The sequence below is a fragment of the Aulonocara sp. 'chitande type north' Nkhata Bay genome, linkage group LG14 (assembly GCF_057382095.1).
Source record: "Aulonocara sp. 'chitande type north' Nkhata Bay isolate Kocher_YH1m ecotype deep benthic linkage group LG14, A_spYH_male_GT1.1, whole genome shotgun sequence".
In the NCBI taxonomy this organism is placed as follows: domain Eukaryota; kingdom Metazoa; phylum Chordata; class Actinopteri; order Cichliformes; family Cichlidae; genus Aulonocara; species Aulonocara sp. 'chitande type north' Nkhata Bay.
Genome location: NC_141357.1, coordinates 19,588,878 through 19,616,362, shown reverse-complemented (window position 1 = coordinate 19,616,362; position 27,485 = coordinate 19,588,878). Strand labels below are relative to the sequence as shown.

The 27,485-nt window shown below is 41.1% G+C and overlaps 1 long non-coding RNA gene across 1 annotated transcript; it reads right to left on the bottom strand.

Annotated features, from left to right (window-relative positions):
• Positions 1-597: 597 nt before the first annotated feature.
• On the bottom strand, positions 598-18,269 carry LOC147314471 (uncharacterized). Its single transcript, XR_015124667.1, has 3 exons — positions 18,114-18,269; positions 15,605-17,738; positions 598-3,975 (listed from the first exon to the last, which is right to left on the bottom strand). It is a non-coding gene; the product is annotated as an uncharacterized LOC147314471 (long non-coding RNA).
• Positions 18,270-27,485: the final 9,216 nt, after the last annotated feature.

Sequence of the window (27,485 nt, the reverse complement as noted above, 5' to 3'; positions counted from 1 at the left end):
TAATCTGTATTTATATGTGTCATTTGGATAACAACAATGTTGATATTTGTAAACACAAAAATATTATATTTATTAATCATGTAAAATTCCCGCAGCATGTCCACATGATGTTTAAAAAAATGTAGCCAGTCCAAAGTTCAAATGTTGAACATCATAATGATGTCCAAGTCGGGTCGTGGTTGGACACCCAAATTGTGGACCTAGTTTGGAAGTCATATAGATGTCCACAATTGGTCATGGACCAACAGACCCAATATAGACAAGTTCTGCACGTCTATCCAATGTCGAATGTTTAGTGGGTTACAGCAGATTTCCATCAAACCAAAGGTTTGCCTCATTCTGTGTCTCAGCTCACACTTGAAATACAAACTAAATTATTAAATGTGACAGGAAATAAAGGTGCAAATCTCCATGATCTAAGTAGGCTAGCACTAAAATGTTCTTATGTGCTATAAAAGGTGGAGATAAACCCACAAACTGATATGAAAGCAGCTGGTGTGTGAGCACAAAAGTGAAGACTTTTTGGTTTATACTTTATACTCTTTGCCAGACATAAAACTTGAATTGTTCAAAAACAACGACAGGAAAAAAAATCAGTTTATTAAAATGTAGGTTTTATTATTATAGGTAGTCCATTGATTCCATTGATTACACAATGAACAGGGCAAGAAACAGTAACATAATTAAACAGGTTATAGGTTATAGCCTCCAGTTATAATGTTGCAGAAAGAGTTTGATGTGCTACTTGAGGTCAGGGGAAAATGCAGTGAGGGGTTTGCAAGAAAAGACATACTAATCATAATCTGTGTAAGCGTAAATGTGCAAGTGAGAAGTTCAGAGAGTTCTCATGTGAGTTGCTTATGCATCTTTAAATGAATTTTCTTCACCGCATGTGAAAGATTGATGTAACCACCATGAAATCATTCATTGGTTCGTGAAGTTCCATTTTAAAGCCTTGGTTTTAGCTTTCTGGTTGCCAACACATACATTTTCCTTGGCCATAAGTGACCATGTTTGGATGAGAGGGTGGCGTAATACAGCTAAGGCTAGCAAGCTTGGTTAGCAAGGTGCATCCATAGACTGTATGGGTGCATAACACATACACAGATACTTGCAAAGTAGTGCATAGTACAACAAAATGCTAGAATATCGCTCACTTAAATTGCAGCGTGGATTTCTTTGACAGCTGTTAGTAATCAACTTCTCAATAAGCCATGTTATTTGTCAGATAGTTGCATTAAAAATATTCCAAAAGGCACCAACACCACATATACTTTGAGAGGTACTTTTCTGTGGCTAGCAGAGGTGAAGCTTAGCATACAGCTACAGGATACAGCAGCAAGTGTCTGCACACACCTGCCAATCGAAGTGGCTGTGCCACTAATAAGCCTTTAAGCCTTAATACAATTTAAAACAGGTAAATTATATATTTTTAAAAAATAACCCCTATGCAATTACTTTTTTAAAGAGAAGGGTTTTTTAAATCCCACAATTCAGACATGGTCATTTCTGTTGTAAATTTGGTCATTTTACCATGGGACTCCCTGGAGATTAACTCAGTTTTGGAGCTAGTCTGTGGTGGCCACTTATTATCCAGTATTTAGTATAGGCTGTGGGCACACTTGTCTGAACCCTGTACAATTTATAAAAATAGACTGTGGTCAACAGAACCATCTACACTGAGTTTCATTCCAAACATTTTCTTGTATAGTGATTGTGACTTTTGGATTTACTTGACAACAAACCAAACAAAACACTCAATGTCAAATTGCTACTAAACCTAAGAGCTTACATACACAGTGTAACAAGTAATCATATGCAGAAATTATAAAATATCAAGGTTTTCCACACAAGCCAACAGAAATCTCAGAAAGTTAAGAGAGCACTCAGAGTCGCTGGTCATTCATTTTGGGAAATAAATGGTTCCTGTGCTCTATGAAATGACAGCAGGGACTCACGTGTTACTATGTCTTCTCTGGTGTCAGCTTGTTGGTGGAGAAAAGAATGATGAGGATAAAGTGTAGATTCGAGCCAGTCCTCCCTGCTTGCTTGTCAGCTTCATTTTGCTTTGCTCCTCCAATACAGTCACAGCTCTTAAACCTAAAATTATATCCATAATGACATGCAGCTCCATTGAACAGGTTGTAACCAAATCCCGGGGAGTTTTTTGTGCCTTTCCGAGTTTCAAGATAGATGGTGAAGCTTTGTAGAGAGATTTGATGTCCTCTTTTTTCTGACAAGCCATGCTGTTTCTCACCAGTTTGTTTATCACTGTTGTAGTCCTTTGTGTCGCACTGCAAAAGTACACAGTCTTGATTTGTGTGACATTGTCTCTTTTTCATGCTTTGCACTCTGTGTTGCTGCTCTGTGCCTGGTTTCCATATCCAATCACAGAAACATGGCAACACAACACAGACGATCATTTTGTGGCCCCAATTATGCACAGAGGAATCTTTGCTGATGTACAAAGCTTCTGCAAAGGCTAAAACGTCATCCAGTTTCATGTCTTTGTGTTTTTAATATCGGTAATCGTGTGGAATGAACAGAAACACTTCAATGAGTTATATTGGTCAAAGCGTTATAAAGAGTATTTCAATACAGCAATATAAGCTTAAGTAAACATCTCGTGATTCACACATGTGTAAGAGTACTGTATAAAAAACCAACTGTAGAGCAAATATTTTCACATTTTGTATTTCCATTACAAACTAGAATGAGATGCAATCTCCATATGCGATATAAACCATGTCACAGTTTACCAATTTAGACAAGTGCAATAAAATAACCTCCTTAATGCAAGATGTGATCATTGTAGTAAGTTAGAGGAATGTGATCATAGATAAACAGCACTGTATTCTGACAGAAAAACTGTGATGTATCAGATAGAAGTGTATATATAGACAAAGACTAGAAGCAGGAGGTTAAGGACAATGCCAATGACTCCTAGCACAGCCAGGAATCTTTCTTCTGGTGTGCTCAGGTATGGACACGTCAGGTCCATGTAAAACTTTTTCAAGAAATCTGTTAATTAATAAAAGTGGTATTTCACTGGACGCTTGGATTATTTGTGTGTTAGTATCGATGTTCTGTTCAAGTAGATTTATGGGTGTTGGGAGCAGATAGGCTAAAGGATCCCGCTGTTGATAATGATAATAATTAGTTTAACAATCTTGGTCCCAAGTAATAGTTTTAGGAGCATATACCTTTCTTATCAACTCATTTGTTCTGGTTGAATCAAAAGTGTCTTGTTTTTGTGACCTTTTAGATAAATGGCAGTGTTTTGGTTTTTTTTTAAGTTTGCACAAAAGTGTGGAAGGAACATGGCTTTCAAATTTGAACACCATTAAATCGAAGACAATCATGACCTCCTCTCCTGCTGTCTGAGACATCCCATAAATGTTAGCCCACAGTCATGGAGCAATATAAATACAAGTATATCACTGTTGCCATAATGGACACACTGTGGGGAAAGAAATGACACAGTTAATATGAACAGTACAGGAACGTCCAGGCAATTCCACATGAAGCTCCTCCTCTGTGACTGCAGGCAGTCTTTAGCTAGCAGAGCAGAGCTGTCTTAAGGAGTAAACAGTGTAGATGCAGGTGTAGATAAAAATAGTTACAATCCAGCTGATCAAACTGCCAACAATCCTCATAAGTCAGCGCTTACGTCAAATAATCAAACCCTCTTAGTATAGAAATACTTAAAGAGAGGGATGGCAGTGTTGGTAAAAGTATTGTGCCAGCATCTCCATGCTCAAGTCCAGCAGAAAGCCTTAGGTGACGGAGGTGTAGATGTAGACAAATATGACCACTAAAAGATTGAGAATGGTCCCAATGATGCCCAGCACTGCTAAGATTCGCTCTTCACGGTCATTCGTGGAGTCATCCTCTCTTGCGTGAGCGCTGCAGACATAGCGGCTGCCCGGGACCATTGTTACCATCACAGAACCCCACCCCCACAGGGCGTGACGCCTAGCAACAGACACAGTGAAGAAGAATTAAGAGACAGCAACAAAGCTGAAAGGAGAAGAGGAAGAAACAGGTTCATTACTTCTAACACAGAATTGCTGAAAACTGTTCCTCTCTTTCCCCATCACAACACAAACACATTCATTTTTCCTGCATTCTTTTGATATTTACTATTTCTTGCATTTGCTAAACACTTGGTGAAATTTGACAAATAAGACACAACAGTTGGGTCAAGCATCTCACCTCAATGTCAAAATTAAACTTCGACTATATCTAACATTACAGATACACAAAGAAACCCTACAGAAAGAGAAATAATAAGCGTGCACAGCAATAAATACAATAAAATATTAATATTTACAAAAAATGCAGTGATTTGGTAAAATAAAAAACACTACGTGTGATGTATGTAGTGGACAGTTACAAGCAACCTGCTGTTTGTTAAGCTCTAGCTGATCTGGCTTGATCTAGCTAACTTGTGTATCCTTGTGTATCTTGTGTGTGCTGTATCCAACCCTTACATGACCCCACTTCATTGTTTTTGCATGTTTATATCCTTACCCTACTCCTCCCTCCTCCACCTAATTCATCTCTCATTCTCATCACTTCAGTGTTCAAAGTACCAGAGAAAAACTAATTAAATTAAAGCTGCAAGCAGCGTTAAGAGGGCCCTCGCACACCGCGCGTTCAGCCACGCCCAACACCTACACCCAGCACATCCGATCTGATGTCACATTGATGGAAATCATGTGTAGAACCACAAGCTAAAATTTCATCTCGTTCAATGATGATTATAGTCGTCCCATTAGGTGGCGTTCTAACCATGACTGACAAATGGCATATCGAACATTTACGAGCTCGACTCTCGACTCATGGCTGCCACGTTTGGGAGAGATTGGACATTGTGCTTTTGAGTGACAGCAGATTGCTACTTTCTGGCTAGTGAGTGAACCTCCATGTGGCACCATGACCACCCCGTTTCGCCAAACATTAAAAGCTTTACAATTCATTATCACAAAGGTCTATAGACTCCATGCACCAGAGATCACGTCATTTTGATGAAATCATGAGGAGGAGTTTGTCAAAGTATGAGGCCTGAAAAGAGGGGAAAATGTTGCCAAAATTACACATTAATTTTAAAATGGCTGACTTCCTGTTGGATTTAGGATATTGCTTGAAAAGACTTTTTTGTACATCTTGATATCTTCCATAAGCTTACCAGGTTTCAACCTCATGGATGAAACACAGCAGGGGCTGATGTTTTGAAATTTTGTAGGGGGCGCTGTGGAGCCATTTCACAATATTCCATGAAAATATAACAACAAAGCCTTTATCACACTGGAGGTGTGGGCCAAACTCCAAGAGTTTTTGCACTTTCCAAGCCCCTCAAAAGCCACTTCATCTTTCATGGTGAACCGCCTTGCCACCAGGGTGCGCCGTTCAGTTTAAACTCACAATTTTCTTACTGAAGCATCATGAGGGACTAATGTTAATATTTACCACTTTTGAGGTGGACCTGATGAACCTGTGAAAATCAGTTTATCAAAGTGAAAGACATGACATTTCCTGTTCCCACTAGGTGGCGCTCTGCATATTCCTAACAATGGGCATATCAATCTATTCAGGGCAGGTCTGACATCATGCCTGTAAAGTCTGATACTGATCAGACTGGTTTTCTTTGAGTTATACTAATTTGTTTCTTCATGGCAAGACGTCAAAGTTCGCCATGCTTTCGGGGTCACACCCTTTCGTGAAAACTCACACTTTTCAATGTAACCCAAGACCAACTCCTTAAGGCTTTCCTGGAGAAATTTGAGTCTGCAGACGTCACCCATCACTATACTGTACCCCAAAGTGTAAAACATGACATTTCCTGTTCCCACTAGGTGGCGCTGTCATTGATATCAAATGTGGCAGTTGAAATTTTTTCAGGGGTGGATCCTTATTATATGATGGCTCTTTGGTCCAGATCAGACAATGTATAACAGAATGAGAGGCAATAAGATTTTCATGGTGAATGATCAAAATTCGCCGTGCCGCCACGGTCACACCGTATCCTGAAAACTCAAAAGCTCTAAAATTTAATATGGCCCAGGTGTGTAGTTGACACTGACCAAATATGAAGCTTATACGATCAAATCCCAAGGAGGAGTTCGCAAAAGTACGAGGCCTGGAAATGGAAAAATTAGAGCCAAAATGGCACCTTCAATCCAAAATGGCGGACTTCCTGTTGGGTTTGCATCAGTGGTCCCACTGACTTTTTTGTTCGCCTCAGCATGATACACGTGTGAGCCAAATTTCATACATGTAGCTCAAACTATGTGTTCGTAGGGCTGTGTTCTTACTGTAATACCAGTTCTGATTTTCCTAAATCGTGCCTACATACCATACCACAATAATTTAAAAGACTAAAACAAAAACTGAAACTAATTAAAACTAAACTAAACATTTTCAAACAAAGAAAACTAAACTGAAGTGAGAAAATCTAATTTGGAAACTAAGTGAAACTAAACTTAATTAAAACACAAAAAGTCGAAATAAAATGAAAATAAAAAGCTAATTAGAAAGTACAAAACTATAATAATTCTGTCAATATATAATAGTAACATTAATACAAACCACAGTACCCCATACTACTGGCTGACTCATGCATTATTGACATTACACAATTTGTAGAAATGAGTGAGCACAGCTCCACTCGGTGCCTGCAGACTGCCCGTGCAGTACCAGGCTCAGACCTCTCTGTGAGGAGCTCTTCTTCAACTCCAAGAGAGAAAACGCATATTTAGCACAACAGCTCAACACCAGCGACAGAGATGGAAAGAATGATTCCAGCGCTGTCTCCAAAACAGCAACAGGCAGCTGTCACTCAGAGAAAAGTCAGCAAGTATGTTGCTTTGACATACAGTAGACCCCATGTCCTGTAGTGAACAATATAAATAAGTGTGGACAGTACAGTCATCATGTGTGCGAAATTTGCTATTTGTTCATTGGCTATGTGCTGATAAATTTTTGGTAATGCAAAAATACTATTCTCTGTACGAGACATGGCACTCGTGGTATCCAAAACTAAAACACCTTCAGAAATTTAGAAATCCTGATAACTGTAAAGGCTTCACAAATGTTTTATTGCCACTGAATCGATGTACCCCAATCTCGTCATTTCTTAAATATTCCTAAAGCAATTTCATATAAGCATCTTTTCTTCTAGCTGGTTCCAATATTTCAATTAAATCTTTTGTCAAAATTCTTCAAAATCCACAGTCTGTAAAATTCATTACATTATGTCTTCTTCCATGCTTTTGTTCCTCCGTATGCTCTGTTGCTAAGCACTAGAGCTGTGAGGGATCAGTGGTGTCCTTTAAAAATGAATAAGGTCAGATGCTGATGAGGGAATTATCAGCCGTCCTTGGAGACAGTTTGGGAGCACACAGAAAAAGGGAGGTTAGGATTACGACGACACAAGCGTGTGTGTGTGTGTGTGTGTGTGTGTGTGTGTGTGTGTGTGTGTGTGTGTGTGTGAATATATTCTAAAATGAGTAAGACTGTTGGGCTGTCCAGTACACTGAACCATCCATGACTAAGTCCACTTTCATCCAGTTTTTTTCTATAATCCACGCCCTTACAGTGGAAGGAAGTAGTATTGACAAAAACTGGCCATAGAAACAATATTTTTTTATAATGTGTTGTTATGAAAGAGTACATATTCCCTCTGAACTCTTTAACATCAGTAAGTCCAGACATGTACATACATAATAAACACTAGTAGCTATTCATCCTCAAAGAGTTTCTCTGCCCCGGTTCTCTACTCTCTACACTTGTTGTTCAATCTTTTCATTTTGGTGGTCTGCTGGCTAAACATTTCAACATCTAACAGCTGTTCCGGTTGCCCAAGGGTGCGATTGTTTTTGTGTCCATGTCCTGTATAGAACTAGAGAAACAGCACACTCTTTTGATGCAGTTGAGTCATTCAGCAGTGTAACATGATTATTTCCAACCCACTTAAAGGGGATTCATGGCACACCTCAAAAGTTGAAGCCATAAAGCATAGAAATAGAGGAGAAAAAGTGAGAAAGTAGAATACATTTGAACTACAGCACATTGCAACTATTCACCACTTCTGATGTTAGGTGTTGATTGTGAGTTTAAGTCATGGATGCTGGAGATGAAAAAATGTTGGCCACCTGTTAAAGGCTCTTCCATTTGATCCTCTTACAGAAATTAAAGTAAGAGAAGACTGATGCTTTTCCTTCACAAATAGCTACTAGAAACTTTTCAATTAATACAATATTTTTCATAAATGTTTTTCTTTGAACAATAAGACCCAAACCAGATTGCTGTGCATCTCAGCCACATGCAGTAGATATCTGAGCAACAGGCTCTAAGTCCATTAAAGTTATGAAGCCACATACCAAGCTACCTGTTACCTATCATTATAGCATAGTGTTAGAATGCAACAACAATGCATTCCCCCCCCCTCACACACAGATGAAGTCCCATCACCTCTTGAAGACTTCATAGTACCATATTATCCTAAGAGGGCACTTTGCTCTCAGACTGCAGGCAACTCCCAGTTAGTATTCAGGCAGCAGAAACCCTCTCTCCTCTTCAAATGAAGCTTAAAACTTTCCCTGAGATGTGTCTTAGTTATGCTGTGGTGGACCCAGGCCCTGGGAGACTTCCCATGATGCACTGAACATGTCTTCTCCATTCCCATCTTTCCACTGTATGTGTTCATGCACCATTACTACATGTCATTAAAATTTGTCTTCTCTCTCCCACACTTTCTGTTTTGGCCTGTCTCTCTATGCTCTCCTTTTTTCTTTTTCTGTTGGGGTTTTCTCTCTTACAGTGCAGGCTTTTTACTTTACAATATAAAGTGCCATGAGATAACTATTGCTTTGATTTGGGGATATGAGCATAAACACAATTGAACTGAAATGAATTTTCAAGCATTGTGTCTGGTTCTTTGAAGATTTAATTTCTTATTTTATCAGAAGTATAATTATGATAATTATGTCTTTGATTATGCAATTGTAAAAGCAATGGTATTATGTGGTACTTTGGTTGTTGGATCTGTGATGCTTTGATTAAATGCTGTTCTCGCTTTGCTTGTTTAATAGCAACAATGTAAGGACCTGCAATCACTACAACTGAGAAGTGACAATACTACTAAAACCCATGTTACATATCTCAAATTACTACTACCTACAGTATTTAAGTTCAATTGCACTGCAAAAGGTGCAATGAAATTAAACATTGATCTGGATGGTTGTTTTGCTTGCTATAAATGTACATATACATCATGAATATGCATGCATTTGTGTATCTGTGGCTAATGAAGAGGAACAGTGAATTGGTGGGTGGGTGTCGATTCTCTAACACTCATGATTTGAGGGTATTGTACTGCAGAACGTAGTGTGTTACTACAAAAATGACAAGAAAAAGGCAATTCACAATGGAAGAGACACCATAACACAAATGTTGGTCTTTCTTACAGAGAAATTGCAAAGAAAGTCAAGGTGTCAGTGAGTACAGTTTCCTTCACCATCAAAAGGCAAACGCTGACAAGAAGAGGTCCGACCCAAAAGCAGACCCAAAGGCACAACTGAATCAGAGGATACGTTTCTGAAAGTTAACAGCAGCTAGGTGGCTCACAGGACAACAGCTTCAAGCATAATAGTGGTCGTAGTAAGAAAGTCTCAGTGTTAAGTGAGAAGACCTCGAGCTGCAGGTTTGACGGTACGAGTTGCAGCAAGAAAGCCATTGCTTAGACGTGAGAATAAGAGAAGGAGACTTGCCTAGGCCATAAAACATTGACACTGGATTACTGAACACTGGAAGAAGGTATTATGGGCTGATGAATCAAAATTTGAAATCTTCAGTTCATCACTCAGAATCTTTGTGTGTCGTTGAGAAGGCGGAAGGAGGGTTCCACAGTTTGTGCCATCAACTGTCAAACATGGAGGAGGACGTTTGTTGACGGTCTGGGGCTGTTTTGCTGGATCCAGGGTCGGTGACTTGTACATAGTGAGAGGCGCCCTGAACCAAGCATTCTGCAGCGCCATGCAATACTCTCTGGTATGCACCTAGTTGGCCAGGGGTTCATCCTACAGCAAGATAATGACCCCAAACATAAGTCCAAGGTATGCCAGAACTACCTCAGGAAAAAAGAACAAGATGGTAAGCTTGAAAACATGGAGTCGCCAGCACAGCCTCCAGACTTAAACCCCATCAAGCTGGTTTGGGATGAACTGGACAGAAGATTGAAAGCAAAGCAATCTATAATGCCGCACATTTATGGGAGCTTCAGCAACAGATATGGGAAGAACTTTCTGAAGAATATTTGAGTTCTATTATAGAAAGAATGACATGGGTGTGTTCAGCTGCCAAAGGTGGAACTTTGAAGAGTCAAAAGTTTAGATTACATTTTGATCTATAAATTGATTCCATAATTTCTTTTTAAACTCTGCTTTCTTATTTGTACTATGCTTTCATTTCAGAGTGCAATGAGATAAACTGCATAATTTTCAATTAAAAACTGGGAACATTGGGGTGTTCTAAAACTTTTGACTGATATATATACACAGTGTATACACTAGTATACTGTACATGTAATATGCTGTATCGTTCACACAGGCTGGGTAGTTTCAAATCTATTTCAGGATTTTATATTCTCCCTCTTGCTTCCTTCATTTCTCCTTTTAAGAACCCACATTAGAACTAACTGAAGCAGCTCAAGCATTTACTCGATTTGAATTAATATTTAAATACATGCTGTATATTTTAGTCATTTAAACCTCTATAACTCACTGCTATTTCAAGAACAAAAGAGAAGGAGCTGCAATAAAATATCCTATTTAGTTCTTAGCCTTTTGAATATTATAATATATTTGTACCATAAAGCACTGAAATATCCTAATGTGTTTTTGCACTGGACTATCGTACTCTACTATTTTATCCTTTTACCACGGCTAGAGCAGTTAATTTGCCTATTCTAATGAAATGGCCTTGTTAAAAAAAGTATTCCTGCAGTATAGGCAAGCATAAATCAGTATAATACTGGAATCCTCCTGAAAAACGAAAAATAAAAGCGTGTATGTCCCTAATTATGACTGTTCAGCTTTTTTGAGGCGTAATTGAGAAGTAATATTTTAGAAAAGCATGTGATTAAAGTCTTTTAAAAACAATCACAATTTGAATCTGATCTGTAAATTATTGCTAATATTTCACAAATAGCAATTATCCCGAACTTGTTTTGAACCTAACAATCAGGGCAGTGTAAAGTGCAGTAACACTGGGGAATTCACCATCGGCTCCCCCGCTGACTGAGCAATGCAAAGCAGTCTGCCCCGTAAAACTCATGCATAAAATTCATCATAATTGGTGCAGATAGCTCCTCTGCTTATATCGCTGTCAGATTAATTTATATAGGAAGTTATATAAATTCCCTACAGATGGTCCATCTACAGCGCAGTGTGCATATGGGAGTCGGAATCTGAGGTCACATAGCAATTTGCTACCAAAGCAATCTCATGGAAACATCCTGAGATGAAACTGAGGCTTGTGGGATGAATGCTTTACATTAGAATGATATCGTATCAGTAGAAGTAACTAATTTCATTTTGCATCAATATCAGCAGCAGGTTTTATTTTCTTGTATGGTGCGCTTCCTTTGAAGCTGTGTAATGATCTCAACAAGCTAAAAAATAACTCAAGTAGGTTTTGTATTATTATCAATATACAATATACATTAAATATTTATGCCAGTAGAATTATTGATTGAAGATCAGCCTGAGAACAGTAAACAAGACTCGCTGCTGCAGAGTTATGTCCATGTAGCCATACACTTATTGCTGTAGTAATGCATAATAGATAACAGATTTGTGGAGGCACTGATAAAAGTATCTATTGCCTCTAGTCATATACAAAAAAATGCTGCTTCTGCTGGCAGTGGTTCTCTATATTTTTGAATAGTGTGTGCTCCAAATAGCCTGCTATGCATCAGTACTAATGAACTAAGCAATATTGGTAAAACTCTACTTTGGAAATATTTCTTGAATGTTTAAAATGACAGACACATTGTAGAGATGCAGACATAATTAGAGACAGTCCTGCCAGAAGGCTCCACCTCTGTGCTTCATCTGTTAGCATCCAAACCATCAATACCAGTCAGGTAATCCTAACGTTCTAATAAGAGCAACAGCATTACAAATAAATATGTCACAATTGAAACCAGTAAGTAAGCGATTAGAGGACCTGATACTAAAAAGGATTGTAGGGGTACAAAAGAAGAGCTAAAGGAAATGGAGATAAATGTATGTGATAGGATTGTTTTGGAATTTTATAAATAAAAATAATTGATTGTTAGTTTGGCATTAGTTAGTAGTCTGCATACTGACACTGTTCAGCAGTATGTCACAAGATAGTACTATCCATGGATGATCTGGATCATGGTGGTATTGTTTAACATTGAACAAAGACCCTTCAGTGACTTATTATGTGACTAATAATTTGAAAATAGGAAAATAGGAAACAATAATATTAACTTTTTTTTAATCCAGATGACCTCAAAATGAAGACTCAGGCATAAAAAAATATCTGCGTGCTTCCTGCTGAGCCACAATACTCCTGTAGTCGGCTTCCATTTATTACTAGTTATTCACTCGGAGGTACTGGAAGGCTAAAACCAGCAGTACAACTTTTTTTTATCTTCTTCCCCTTGTCTTTTATACTTCCAAATAAATGTGATTTATTACACATCTCATACTGATGATAATAAAAATAATTGTCTCATAATAATACAATCAAAAATGTAAATATATATGTATATATATATACATATATATATATATATATGTATATATATATACATATATATATATATGTATATATATATATATATATGTATATATTAATCTCTGTCTCTCTTCCACAGCATGTCTTTTATCCTATCTTCCTTCTCTCACCTCAGCAGCAGGCGGCTGGCTGCCCCTCCCTGACCCTGGTTCTGCCGGCCGGAGGTTTCTTCCTGTTAAAAGGGAGTTTTTCCTTCCCACTGTCACCAAAGAGCTTGCTCATATGGGTTCATATGATTGTTGGGTTTTTCTCTGTATGTATTATTGTAGAGCCCTGCAATATAAAGCGCCGTGAGGTGACTGTTGTTGTGATTTGGTGCTGTATAAATAACATTGGATAAATAAAAACTGGATGGATATATATGAATAAATAAAGCTTATTTATGCCAACAGAAACTATGGTAACTAAAACCTAGTCTCTCTGTGTGTAACTCATCAACGCTGACTTCTCATTAACAGAAAATCTGACCTCTTGATTCCTAATCTAGCTATTTGTACACAGTGAGGTCACTGTTTAGCAAATAAAATAATAATAATGTCAACTACAATAGCAGATTTAAGTTATCCTGTGGTGAACTGTGCTGTATGTGTTGGCTGTATAGCCAGTAGTGGTCACAGGAAGGAAGGAATTGCAAGTATTGATTGGTGTCATTGACTGGTAGAATTATTGACTTCACTGAAAGTCTCAGTCATTAATCTTACAGTTTTTGTACTTGCCACACTGAACAGAGACTCTGTTTAGTCTTAGATCACTGTCACGCACATGCACAAAGGAAACATGTATGGGCACCGTGTGCTGTGGAGAATGTAGCATATATAGTAATGTAGTCAAATAGAGTAATTTTACCATTGTCCTCTCTCTCTCTCTCTCTTTCACACACACACACACACACACACACACACACACACACACACACACACACACACACACACACACACACAGAGCTGATTTGCATTACATCATGGTGATGGTGTGGGAGCCAGATCTTTATGACACAGCCTCATTACGGGCTTGGCTGGCCAGCACTGCTGGAATATAAGGCCAGCGGCCATCAAGCAACTGTCACTTCTCCTCAGCAACAGTCCTTCCTTCTCCACGCTGGTGCATGTGTGTTGTTAATGATGTGTGTATGTGTGCTTGTGTGGAAAGAAGAAGCAAAGAGGGTGCCTACTTCACGACAGAGTGACTGTGTATATGTGTTTGTGACAGAAAGGGAAGAGATGGAGTGCATCTGTGTGAGTGAGAAAGTGTCGGAGAAACACGGGGATAACAAGAACTCGCTGAGTTAACTGCTCAACAACTCAACTCAGCTTGTTGGTTCTGGTCGAACAACATTGCATTTTATACTTGATTTAAAAAATTTTTTAATAAAATGTAAAATAATCAAAGCATAATGCTAATGCTATAAATATTTAGCTTCTTCTCAGAAACAACAAAGTGATCTTTGCAGCATGTCAAATATTAGTGGACATTTTAATATCATCTCTAATACCAACATGGAACATTTAGTTGGTCCCAAGCAAATCACACCATACATACAACTTATTTTACTCAGTGCAGGTTAGTCCTCAGGTCCAAACTTGCTCTGATGTTTATTGATTTTTTTTTTTCTTCTTTTGGCATGTACCTATATAGAAAGTGCTTTCTCACTTTATGTTAGGCACGTTAACATTTTTGTACTGTGCTCAGGGGAATTGTTTCTATGTTTTGCCTGAATTGTTGTTAATTGTTAGGAGAGCTAGAAGATATTTCCTAGACTGAAAGTCTTTAATTCTCCATTAATACAAAATAATATTGTGTGGTTAAAAATGATGATGAGTCACTTTTTATTCAAATCCCAGGCTGGATGTCATGTGACCCTCTGGGCACTGCTATCATGTGACCTACATTAAACTGTGTGAATCAGTGGATGGATGCATAATGTCACCCCCTCGGCTTGCATATCATATGGACTGTGTCAGATCACATGACCTGCATTAAATTAAATGAATTTAATTTAATAACCCTGATCTCTGACCTTTCACCTTTCACCTTGACCAAGCTCCTGTGGGGAATATGATCTTTAAAAAGGTGATACACAGAGACACACAGCCACACATGTCCAAAGATGCTGTGAAAGCATATCATATAAGTAGAAATTTGGGGTTCCCAAACTCTGGTCAAGCATGAAACTTGGCATTTTCTGTGAATCTTATTAATTACTGTGAGAATTTTTAACAAAAATTGTTGAGCATAAGCGTAATCTGAAATGCTTTTGGCATGGCAGTGGTCTAGCAGTGTAAGCACTTAGAGATACAATGTACCAATTTACTTCAACATATATGCCACATGCTTTTCAGATGACTTTTCTGCTCACTTTCTACGTGCCAAACAAACTGCCACCATGTGCACATGACACTTGTAAACACAAGTCCCCTTGGACATGCTTATCCACAGTTTTTTCAAAGAAGAAAGCTGCGTCGTCAGTGTCAGGTGCACAAAAGAAAGTAGGGGACCACTACTTTTTTTCACCATTTCTTAATGGACTTTTTTCCAGTTTAATTTTTTCATACATGGTAGCATACAGCTGACAACATGCAGCATGCCAGCAAAGAATTGCAGCCTATTAGACAATTCTAAAAATGCCCCTTTTTTAAGTTATTGGAAAAAAATGTGATGCCATCTTTTGTTTTTTCTCACGTACTGAACATATACCAAAACGATGGCTCCACCGTTCATGCCAAGCAGTGATTTTTGTGTACCATTACATGCTTTTGCAGATATTTGTACTCACCATACATTGCACCAGGGGGGCAGTCGAAGACTCCTTTCTTTCTTCTCTTTATCCGAGCATGCTGTCAGTTTTTTCTTCTCCACCGTCCTGCTGGTTTCTCTCGCCTCCTTCTTCTTCTCCTCCTCCCTCCCCTCCCTGTCCCCCCTCTTTCCACTGCTGTTCAGGTCCAGCGCTGTCGCTGGTGCCAAGAATCCAGGCGACACACACACACAAGCAGTTCTGGGTAACTCTTTGAGAATACACTTCGACACAGCTGGGTTCGAAGCTCAGCGCAAACACACACACACACACCACTACACACACACAAGCATATCCACAAACACAGCTGAGCACATCCACAGTCCTTACACACCCCCTGCGCAGCCTCACATAAACACACAGCTGGACTATTTGCAGCTGGATGGAGATTGTGGCATTGTGTTGCTGTTTTTTGATGTTTTGAGGAATCAGAAATTCAGGTTGGAGAAATGGCAGTTACTGAATGTTTAGAGATCAAGAGGCAGTGGGACTTTATTCAGTCCAAGAATTTCCTCGCATATTTCCTCAAGCAGTCTTCTATTGGTCAAATACTCAAATCTAATCCTTGCAGGAAACACACAAGAAAATCATTTATGCTTCAGCAGTGTTGGCTTAACTCATCTGGCAGGACTGGCGCTGTAGAAGCAGGTGAAGCATTTCAATCCAAAATGTAAATCAGTGTTCTTCTTGTAGAAAAGAAGAAAATGTTGTGGTCCTCATGAGATCGCTCAAATATCGGTCCTCTTCCTAAAGGTCCTCCTTTCTCTAGAAAGTCATTGCAGTCAATCCAAAGAAGTTGGACAGCTGCCCAAAAAACCTCCAGGAAGCCAACTCCTGGCTATTTTGCATGTCTTATGTTATTTTGTGCCAACATCTCTGCTTCATATCGCTCAGCTTGACTATTCTGGTGTAAAAACTCCTCAGAGAGAAAGAAATCAGTTGCATCTCTTCTGTTTTCCCCTCTGTGGAGCAAGTAGCATGTTCTTGCCAGAGTGGCCTGTCGGCATCAATATTTAACAGCAATCTCTTGCTGTGCTGCTGTCACAGTTAAAGTTTCCATGTCCCCATCACTGTGCGCTGGATCTCATGTTCTCTGGTCTGCAGTGTTTTCTCTTCAGCTCCGTCTTTCTGTCCTTCTGTGCTTTATTGTATTTCCAATATTGCTCTAACCTTTCTACCCTCCATCATTGCCTTCTTCTATTTAACCCTCATGAAACTTGCTCCATATCCAAACCTCTGCCAGGTTCTCTCCTGGAGGTAAAACACAGCCACGCAGGACTTTCTTGCCCGCAAGGAGCTCAAACAATCTTTCATTAATCCCCTCCTACTGTCCTTTTTTGCAGTTCTCCATCCACTAACCCTGCAGCAAACCTTCACTCAACCTTCCCTCAACTGGCTTCAGTCAAATGAAACCTTCCACTTTCTATATTCACCCTCTTCTTGCCTTCCTCTCCCTCTTGCAACCTGATTCACGTGGCCTATATATCACTCACTGCCTGCCTGCCTGCGTGGTTACTTCTGTCCTCATCCTGTCCTTCTTCTGTCTAATGACAGCTCAATTCTGGTCAAGTCCTCTCTGATTTTTTTCCCCCCCGCTTTATATCTTCCTCATTGTTCCTCTATCTCCCTCCACCTCTCCTCTTGCATGCAGAAAACGCGGCATTTGAGCTGCTGTGCTCTGAGTCATACCGCTCTCTCCTCCCTTTTCCTTCCAGAAGCTTGCAAATGTTCTTTTTTTTTTAGTGCCTCGCTTCTCTAACAACCATCAGGATTTGTTCAGCATTTTTTTAGGTCCTAGGCGCTGAAATGATGCCTTTTCATCCTGCTGACACAGACAGAAGGACAGACTGTGGATAGACAGTCAAACAGAAAGACAAAAAGGAGCCAGTCATACTTTTTCCCAACAGAGGCAGGAGTCTGCTTTTAAATGCTTGATCCTGTCTGTGTTTTTGCTGTTGCTAGTAGTCTTACTCATTTGATTACAGAAGGCTTAGTTTCTCCTCTTCCCACTGGTGAAATGCCTTTTTCACTCGCCGCAGTCCCTGTAGCAAGTTTGGTCCATTTTTCCTCTCTTTAACCCTCACAGCTGGCTCTCCAAATATGTTTTTGTGACAGTCTGAAAAGAGGAGAAGAAAGGACAGAAGCATGTTTACTGTAAATACCACTGTCTTTTACACTCTAAGAACACACTGAGATGTTCTCAGAAAAGGGGGCAGAAAAGCTTATGGGTGGGTGAGTGGGTGGAATGGAAAGATGGTTAGCAAGAAAAGGTGTGAAGACAGAGGCACAAGGATGGATGAAGGGTAAGACGGTGAACAGAGGAAGATGAAGATGGGTACATGCATGGATTTAAAGGATGAATGGTTCGGCAGGTTAACTGCTGTCACAGAGGAAAAGGCCTCTCCAAGTCTCTGTTAGTCAAAACTATCAGTATAGTAGTATTTAAATTAGCTTTGTCAATATTTCATTCATTTATAGTTTGATATTTTACCTGCGTTGGAATCCTGCTGTACTCTCCCTGACAATGCACTGCTGCTCTTTTTTAATTTCTACCTCTCTCATCGTTCTCTGTCTGCTGCTGCAGCCTCAGTCTGTGCCATCACTAAAATGCAGTATCCCTTCCCTCCCGCCTCCTCTCCTCTGCCTACTCCCTCTGTCTCTCCCACTCTGTTTCCCTCAATTTCTCTCCCTCCTTTACCCCCACCATGCTCCCATTCTCTCTATATTTGTCCTTCTCTGTCCGTCTGTGCCTCTATTTTTCAGTCTCTCCCTCTATCTCCTCACTTGGTTTACACGTTCACTTCCTCCGTCCCCGCCCCTTCCGCCACTCTACCCCCTGTCTCCACTTTCCTCACATGTATTCCATCACCACCTCTCCTCCTCCCTTTCTTTCACTCTCGTCGCCTGCTTTTTTCAGCCTTTCCTCACAGAGAAGCTTCGAGAACACACTGGACTGGGGGGACATGTGAACACCATTCACAATCACGCTGCATGAATAATACATCCATAGTACGTTCATACTTTTTCAAATGCATGCACACATCAAAAACCTGCTCCAAAGATGTTCTCTCGCTCTCTCTCTCTTTCAGTCTATCTGACTGAGAAAAAACAAAAGTAGATCCTGCTCAACAAACAATGAGGATTTTGATATGCGCTACCTGTGCCAGCCACACGGGCTAAAACGCAGCTCACTGAACGCGCTGAGAATGAAAGCAGGTCTTCAGCAGCGCAAGACCACAGCTGCAAATCGAAGAAAGATTGAGCAAAATGTAATTAGTAAATTTCTCATACGACTGCAGCCACATACTGTTTTTGCAAAAAATATGTCATTTAAAATGAAAATTCAGCTTTGACAAGCAGTGATCGACTCATTGAGCTTCTAAATGAAACATTAGTACATTTAGGTTTGCGTAACCAGTGGAAAAGAGACAGAAGATCAGAAAGGGAAAGCGTTTGAGTGGGTTTGCTTGCATGTACATGTTGCGTTGTGCTGAACATTTGTGCATATATGTGTAAACTATGAGATGTGCATCACATCGTCCTCTTGCATATATGTATGTGTGTGTGTGGCTGAGGTTGGGTGCGTGGGTGGTTGTGTGTAGCTGGTTAGAACTGTCCTTTTGGCCCCTAGCATCACCCAGTGCCACCATCTGTGCTGCCAGCCAGATGGGAAGGGTGTGTGTCTGCACAAATGTGTGTACATGAGTGAGTGTGTCCAAGCAACCATTTACATGATCACTGGATGCGCTGTTTTCTTATCTAGAAATTTTTTTTTGTGTCAATCCACAGAGCAAACTAGCAGTTCTTACGATTTGTTGACTATAAATCTGATGCAACGCCGCCACCCTCCACCCCATAGTAACATTTCATTGTTAAGTGACACTATGCCTGTTGTTTTCAAGTGACCTGAGTCCTCTATGTACTAAGTGACTAAAGCAAATCATGCAGCTATAAAGCAAAGAAAGGAGTCAGGAGAGGTTACTACAAAGCCATGCAGTCTATGACAAAATAACCAGATACCTCACACTATGTACAACTCACTGTATCACTTGAAATATTCAAAGTACAACTGTGTTTTTTGTGTCATTTCATAGACATGATGGAAGGTGGAGATGTAGTGATTACACAAACTTATTTGAGATGAGCAATGGAACAACTGCCAAAACGAAACTACAAGATTAAACCGCTTTAACTGAAGAGTCATTGCTCTTACAGCAGATCTTATCTGCCTTGGTCATCTTCCAGCAACGGATGTTATGTGCATCACAACTGCACTGCATTGTGAGATATTTATACTGTTGTAGCGTCCATGCTAAAACAGGGACTTGTTTCAGCAAGCCCCAGGGTAGACCCAGCTGAGAAATATAATCAGCTGAGAGATTATATTTCTCAGCTGGCTTGGGAATGGAGTCCCCCCTGGAAGAGGTGGATGGAAGTGAGGAAGTCTGGGCTTCTCTGGTCAGACTGCTGCCCCCACGAGCTGAATTCACATATTGATTATAATAAGAAGAAGATGGATGGATAATCCTGGCACAAGTACTCTATGGGACTGTGCAAAACGTCTGAAAGCACCCATCATTTCTTTATTTTTTGTTCCTTTAGACTGTTCCTTTAGTTGAATCTAGACAAAAAGAGTGAGAAAGCCCATTTTGACAGGCAAAATAGTAATTCTAAAAGAGCTGTTAGCCAAAACATTGGTGTATCTCGGTAGGGTGTGAGGTGTTTCCTAAAAAATCTGAGGGAACTGGATGATTGGAGGACAAAAAAAATGAACAGCCAATGAACAGTATCTGATAGTCAGGTCCTTGAAATTTAGGACTGAAAATCTGTGGCAACAGGTCTCAAAGAGTGTTGAATCAAAATGTCACATTTTAGTTCCAAATGAAAGGCAAAGGTTTAAAAAGGAAACTCAAAACCAAAACCTAAACTGACACAAAGAGCTTAAGGTTACCTAGAGAAATCACTGGAGCGGACAGGAAGCATAACAAACAAAGACAAAGAGAAGGACGTGAAAATATTTACACAGAAAGGACAAATTGAAGTTGGGAAATAGGATAAGGAGTAAGACCCTAAACACAAAAAAAACTTCAACTTTAAATGGAAAGTCTTGCTGTGAGGCAACAATGTCACCTGCTGTACCACCTGTACAAAGTTTTGCTCAACAGAAGTCCACAATTTACCCCCTGTCTTACCAAGTAAATCTTAAACCAGTTTCTGTATCTCTTGTCATGTAAGATATTTCTCGTATCACATTTCTTGTTCCATCGCTTAGTCTTGTCCATAACTGCAGGTGTGTAAAAATTAAAAAGTCATAGATGATTGATTGTTCCAAATTACTGCAATCCCTCTTTAATGGACTGTTTAACCACACCTTAAATGTGGTTGATCAACAGAGCGAAACATCTGGTCCCATTCTCGCAAATTCGGCACATTTAAATGGAGATATGTGTGGAGAATAATGCATTAAACATACATACAAACATACATACTATTTGGATGTCTAAGGGTAGAAATGAGCAGGATACAGATGAGCATCAAACTAGGGCTGGGCGATATGACCCAAAATTCATATCTCGATATTTTTTAGCTGGATGGCGATATAAGATATATATCTCGATTTTTTTTTTTTAAGCCATAAAGTAAGAACAAAAAGAGAGTTCTTAGTCAAAGCTGTGTCCCAGATGTCACACAGGCACTTTTATTAACATACAGCACAGATGTACATGAAAAATTACTCAAAATTAAATTATGAGCATTCATTAAATAATCATGCTCCATCAATAAAAGAAAACAAGGTTGTTTTTGTGCTAAACAAAGAGCTCACAATTGTGCAGTCAAAATATAAACTAAAAGACGCTGAGCGTAATAACAAAGACAGATTTCACAGCTGCTCTGTTCCCAAGTTTTGCTGTGTGACTGACAGCCTGGAGTTTGAAATCCGCTTCATAACCACGTCTCTTACAGGTGCCATTTATGGTCCTTATACACACACAATACGGTAATATTACATTGATGCACAGTACGTATCACTCCGCGAAGCTCCTCGGTAGCCGTAATGCGCCGACAACCTATCAAGCGGTGCAGCTCCGTAGCTGACCAAATCAAATCAAATCAAATCACTTTTTATTGTCACATCACATGTGCAGGCACACTGGCACAGCACATGCGAGTGAAATTCTTGTGTGCGAGCCCCACAAGCAACAGAGATGTGCAAACACAACAACACAAACGAGCAAAATACAAGAATGGCCAACCTGAAACTAATAAATATATGTACAATATATAATAGTGTATGCATTTCTGGATGTGTATACTAAATATTTTCCTACGTGTGTGTGTGTGTGTGTGTGTGTGTGTGTGTGTGTGTGTGTGTGTGTGTGTATACACATTTTTACAAATTAAATAGTAAAAAAATAAAATAAAATAATAATAATAATAATAAAATATATAAAATATACAGAGTTGAATATGTGCAAAACAAGTGGCATTTATATACAGTGTGGAGTGCATAATGTTGAAGTTCCAGTAGTGAAGCTGAGGTGTCTATGACGTGTTCAGCAGTCTGATGGCCTGATGGAAAAAGCTGTCTCTCAGTCTGCTGGTACGGGACCGGATGCTGCAGAACCTCCTTCCTGATGGAAGCAGTCTGAACAGTTTATGGCTGGGGTGACTGGAGTCCTTGATGATCCTCCCCGCTTTCCTCAGGCAGCGCTTCCTGTAGATGTCTTGGAGGGAGGGAAGCTCACCTCCAATTATCCGTTCAGAGCACCGCACTACTCGCTGGAGAGCTTTGCAGTTGTAGGCGGTGCTGTTGCCATACCAGGTGGTGATGCATCCAGTGAGGATGCTCTCAATGGCACAGTGATAGAAGGTCCTGAGGATGCGGGGGCTCATGCCGAATCTTTTCAGTCTCCTGAGAAAGAAGAGGCGCTGCTGCGCCTTCTTCACTGTTTTGTTTGTGTGTACTGACCACGTAAGATCCTCAGCCAGGTGTACGCCAAGGAACCGGAAGCTGCTCACTCTCTCCACAGCAGCGCCGTTGATGGTGATGGGGGTGTGTACTTCTCTGCACCTCCGGAAGTCCACTATCAACTCCTTTGTCTTTGCGACGTTGAGGGTGAGATGGTTGTCTTGACACCAGTGGGTCAGGGCGCTGACCTCCTCCCTGTAAGCCGTCTCATCACCGTTGGTGATAAGACCCACCACTGTAGTGTCGTCCGCAAACTTCACAATGATGTTGGAGCTGTTAGTGGCTGTGCAGTCGTAGGTGTAGAGTGAGTACAGGAGAGGGCTCAGTACACACCCCTGTGGAGCACCAGTGTTCATTGTAATGGGGGATGAGGTGATGCTGCCCAGTCTGACCACCTGGCGTCTGTCAGACAGGAAGCTAAGGATCCAGCTGCAGAGGGAGCTGCTCAGTCCTAGATCCTGCAGTTTCCTGTCCAGCTTCGAGGGAACGATGGTATTGAATGCTGAGCTGTAATCTACAAACAGCATCCTCACATACGTGTCTCTCTTCTCCAGGTGTGACAGGGCAGTGTGTAGTGTCAGGGCTATGGCATCATCAGTGGACCTGTTGTGGCGGTATGCAAACTGTAGAGGGTCCAGTGAGTCGGGTAGTGCAGAGCAGATGAAGTCCCTGACCAGCTTCTCGAAGCATTTGCTTACGATGGGGGTCAGGGCTACAGGTCGCCAGTCGTTCAATGAGGAGATGGTGGAGGATTTGGGTACAGGGACGATGGTGGCCATTTTGAAGCAGGCTGGGACTACAGACAGAGAGAGGGAAAGGTTGAAGATGTGCGTGAACACTCCAGCCAGCTGAGCCGCGCATGACCTGAGGACGCGGCCGGGAATCCCGTCCGGACCAGTAGCTTTGCGTGCGTTCACCTTCCTGAAGCACCTCCGCACATCCTCCTCAGACACAGTGTGCGCACTGACGTCATCCGCGGTGCGCACACTGTCCGGTCTCATGGTGTTCGCTGTGTCGAATCTAGCGTAGAATACGTTTAGATCCTCACACAGAGAGGCCGTGGTCTGCGGTGTGCTGGTTTTCCCTCTAAAGTCTGTGATCGTGTTTAGTCCCTGCCACATACTCCGAGGGTTGTCAAACTGTTGTTCCACCCTGTCCCTGTACTCACGTTTGGCTGCTTTGATCGTCTTCCGGAGTTGGTAATGTGCGTGTTTGTAGTCCGATGTGTTCGCGGAGGCAAAGGCGGTGTTCCGTGCCGCCAGTGCCGCGCGAACATCTCCGTTAATCCAGGGTTTTTGATTTGGGAAGGATTTGACTGTTCTGGATGGGACGACATCTTCCACGCATTTCCTGATAAATCCACAGACTGAGTCTGTGTATTCATCAATGTCTCTGGCGGCCACGTGAAACATTTCCCAGTCCGCGTGATCAAAACAGTCCCGCAGCGCAGACTCCGATTGGTCCGTCCAACAGTGCACCGCCCTCCGGGTTGGAGCTTCCTGTTTCAGCTTCTGCCTGTAGGCGGGCAGGAGCAGGATGGAGCAGTGATCTGATTGGCCGAATGGGGCGCGGGGGAGGGCTTTGTACGCATCCCGGAAAGAGGTGTAACAGTGGTCGAGTTGCCGGTTTCCACGTGTGTTGAAAAGGATGTGTTGATGGAGTTTTGGTGAGACTTTCTTCAGGTTTCCCTTATTAAAGTCTCCGGCTGTGATAAACGCTGCCTCTGGGTGTGCGGTTTCCTCGCTGCTGATCGCGCTGTACAGTTCCCTGAGTGCACGGTCAGTGTCGGCTTGTGGGGGAATGTAAACAGCCGTAATAATCACTGCTGTAAATTCCCTCGGTAGCCAGAATGGCCGGCACTTAATCATCAGGTACTCCAGGTCCGGTGAGCAGAAGGATTTGACCGGGTGCACGTTCGCATAATCACACCAGCTGTTGTTGATCATGAAACACACACCACCGCCTCTGCTTTTCCCAGTAAGATCCTGTGACCTGTCCGCGCGGTGCACAGAGAACCCCGGCAGTTGTATTGCGGAGTCCGGTACTTTGTCCGATAGCCAGGTTTCTGTGAGGCAGATCACGCAGCAGTCCCGCATCTCTCGCTGGAATGAGATCCGTGCCCGAAGCTCGCACAGCTTGTTCTCCAGAGACTGCATATTAGCCAGTAATAAACTGGGTAACGGTGGTCTGTAAGTGCGCCGTCTCAGTCGAACCAGAACGCCAGATCTTCTCCCTCTGCGTCGGCGTTTGCGGCCTCCAGGGCCAGAGAACAAAGGCGTCTCAGGTGAGATGAATGGGGGGTCTGCAAACGGAGCGTCCGTGTTGCAAAACTTGAACTCCGGAAAGTTATAAGAAAGACCGTCTTTTATGTCCAGTAAGGTTTGTCAGTCGTACACAAGGAGACAAGTGCTGCTCGTGAAAAAATAAAGGAAAAGTAAAATTAAACACAGAAGAAAGCCGTTGCTTGGGGGAGCTCGCTACGAGGCTGCCAGACTCGGCGCCATCTTGAAGACCAAAGTCGTACTCAAACATTTTGACAGATTGCTGAGCGCCGTGTACCACATAAAATCGGTTCGCGGCCATCAAGCACAACCAGAATTCATACATAAGGCGCGCTATCAACTTTTGAGAGAATGAAAGGATTTTAGGGTTAGCGCTGTTAGCGCTGTTAGCTCGTTAGCGCGGTTAGCTCGTTAGCACGTTGACGCCGTCCAGCCCCACGCATGGGGCGATGCGCAGTAACTCGTTAACGGAGATTTGCCGTGTCCGTCTTGTCGCTGCCTGCACGTGAAGCGATGGGGGAGGAGGGGGAGTTGTCTTCAGTGAAGGCGAGGCGGAGTAACGTTGCGTAGAGACAAAAGTGGACGAAAGAGAGGCAAACTTGCGGCTCCACAACTATAATTATAACGTAACATAGACTATATCGATATAAAGGATATTGTCACATCTTATATCTCGTATAAAAATATATCGATATGTTTTATAAACTCGATATATCGCCCAGCTCTACATCAAACCACAGATGAGTAGTTTAGATGCTTATGTCTGAGAGTTGGATTACAATATGGGGCTGAGTTTGACTTTGACTGTGATCAAATTAAATGTAATGATTAAAAAGCAAAAGATAAAGGAAGCAACACACTTGTAGGATTTTTTGTAAGCTATGCTGTTCAAACTCAAGAAGTAGGTATAAATATCCTATTGCACACAATGTGACAGAGTGGTGTCAACAATGCTGCAGTTGACACCAAGATTATTTAAAGTAGGCCCTGTTCACCGGTTCCTATTTGCCGGGCAACAATAAGGAACCGCGTAAAAAAATATATGCATTAAGGAGCAGAGCTAACAGGGTGGTTAATCCCACTAAATACTTGAAGAGATGTGGTAACTCAAATCAAACACCAAACCAAACAGACAGAGGCAAGAAAAACATAATGAGAGAAAAATGCTCCTAAGTTGACATCAAGCAACCGTCAGACACACACACACAGATATCTGAATCTTTTAGCTCATTCCCAGGTAAAAGCCATCGTTATCCTGATCCTCACTTTTTTTCATTTGAGTTTGATTTTCCAGCTCTGTCCAAAAAAAAAAAAAAGCCAAACTTGCCTTTAGAAAAGTAGAACTCAAAGGAAGTGCAAGAGGAGAAGAGACAGGCAATGAGTGATTAAAACAGTAATAAAGAGACAGTCGGAGGGAGCAAGAGATCTAAATTAGGAACAAAAGACACCGGAGGATGTATGTGTGTGTGTGTGTGTGTGTGTGTGTGTGTGTGTGTGTGTGTGTGTGTGTGTGTGTGTGTCTGCGCTGATGTGGGCATTATGTGCACGCTTGCGTGTTTCTATGCAGTGTATCTTTACAGCCCCCTTGTGAAACCTCAGGCAACTTAATTCAGTGTTTCCAGTTCAGTCCTTTCCTGCTTTGCCTTCCTATTCTCTCAGTTATTTTAATATCATTTTTAATGTAATGAAACTTAAAAGTGTATAAAAACATATATTATTGCTAAGAAAAGCGTAGGTAATCACATTAAACGGAGAAAACAACCATATTTTGTTGCTTTTGTTGTCTGGGAGGGTTTTCTCTGCAGTGATATTTACACCACGAGCTTTATTCCTGCTGGAGTGATTTACTGTAGATCGATAGGATGCTCTATCCGTTCCTTTTCGGTCTAATCCTGTTGAAGAATATCTATCGTCTTAATAAAACATAGATCCATTAGAGATAATTAATGTCACAGTTAAATCGGCTGCTGGCAAAGATTATCGTCACTCTGTATCATTTATTGCTTTTCCTATCTCTGAGCTTTTTAATCCAGTGTCCTTCTTAATTATCTTCTTTAGACTTTAGCTTTTCCGTCTCATGAACTCATGAGCTAAAGTCAAAGTTATAAACAGGTGATCCTCTGTGCACACGGCTTGACTGAGCACACTGACGCAACATAGAGCTAATTTCAAGACAGCAGAGGCGTTGCTGTCATCTTAACTCTGAAAAGCACGTTGTGCAAATGCATGCTTGAAAATGTTATACGCATGTGTCCATCTGACCACTGTGTGCATTTTTTTTATTTATTCATTATTTTTTACACAGGTGCACATGTGGTTCCCCTCTCCTGTTAATCTGGGTCAGCAGCAGACAAGCGATGATGAACTGCACAAGAGCTGCAGCTCTCCCTCGTGTTGATATTTCAGACTACATGGTGCTCTGTAACAAAACATCTCTTGTGCTGAAGTCTGAGCCACAGCTCTGCTTGTAATTAGTGGATGATTTATGTTATGTAATATAATAATAAATGCAAAACTCAGTGCATTACCAGCTCATTTTGGCCTCTGGGTATTACCTCTGAGATCATGGGGACACTCTGGTCTATGCTTTTATGCTTGGAAGTATGAAAAG